The following is a 1,433-nucleotide window of genomic DNA, read 5'->3' on the forward strand; positions in this document are numbered from 1 at the left end:
GTGGGCTGGCTGCTCCAGGCAGCTCAAATCCATGGAAAAGCTGATTCTTTGTGCTGGTTGTGTTTTCACTGGTGTAAAGTGGCCCCAGTGGATTTTACCTCAGCTTGCAAAAGGTAACTCAGCTGGGTATTTGTCTATATCTATCTATCTATCTATCTATCTATCTATCTATCTATCTATCTATCTATCTATCTTTCTATCTATCCATCAAATATCTATCAATCAATCAATCAATGTATCTATCTATGTATCTATCTATCCATTATGTATGTATGTATGTATCTATCTTTCTATCTTTCTATCTATCCATCAAATATCAATCTATCTATCTATCTATCTATCTATCTATCTATCTATCCATCATCTATCTATCAATCTATGTATCTATCTATCCATTATGTGTGTATGTATGTATGCATGTATGTATGTATGTATGTATGTATGTATCTATCTATCTATCTATCTACCTACCTGTCTTTCTATCATCTTTCTTTCTTTCTTTCTTTCTTTCTTTCTTTCTTTCTTTCTTTCTTTCTTTCTTTCTTTCTTTCTTTCTTTCTTTCTTTCTTTCTTTCTCTCTTTCTCTCTTTCTCTCTTTCTCTCTTTCTCTCTCTCTCTCTCTCTCTTTCTCTCTTTCTCTCTTTCTCTCTTTCTTTCTTTCTTTCTTTCTTTCTTTCTTTCTTTCTTTCTTTCTTTCTTTCTTTCTTTCTTTCTTTCTTTCTTTCTTTCTTTCTTTCTTTCTTTCTTTCTTTCTTTCTTTCTTTCTTTCTTTCTTTCTTTCTTTCTTTCTTTCTTTCTTCTTTCTTTCTTCTTTCTCTCTTTCTCTCTTTCTCTCTTTCTCTCTTTCTCTTCTTTCTCTCTTTCTCTCTTTCTCTCTTTCTTTCTCTCTTTCTTTCTTTCTTTCTTTCATCCATCCATCCATCCATCTGTTTGTCTGTCTGTCAGTCTACCTATCCCCTGGTCTGAAAGGCCTTGTGGAGGCAAACTGGAGAAAAATTGACTTAAGAGGAATTAACAAGACACATCCATACAAGCATTTTATTTACGTTGTCATCACACATTTAAAAATTCAACTTGATTTATTTGGCACACGTTGGAAAGAGGATACCAGGGTGGTGGTGCACCTCTGATGGTTTGATGGAGGAGGCTAAAATGGGCTGGGACAGCCAGTTGAGAAATATTTAGGGCAAGAAGTGAGGATGGAGCTACTCCCATGCCATTTATCCGGACAGTAGCACGGACACACACGGGCTTTTTTGGGCCAGACATTTCTGTAATTTTGCAACAAGGAGCAGTGAGAGGTGATGTGCTGAGGGGTGGACAGCAAAGCCAGGACTGGCCATGGCTGGGGAGGTCTGTTCCCTGTGACCTGCCTGTGTCCCCAGGCTTTGGCAGGAGGCCTGCTCAGCCCAGAAGAGGCAGAGGAGCACCCC

This window comes from Zonotrichia leucophrys, chromosome Z (genome assembly GCF_028769735.1).
Source record: "Zonotrichia leucophrys gambelii isolate GWCS_2022_RI chromosome Z, RI_Zleu_2.0, whole genome shotgun sequence".
NCBI lineage: Eukaryota > Metazoa > Chordata > Aves > Passeriformes > Passerellidae > Zonotrichia > Zonotrichia leucophrys.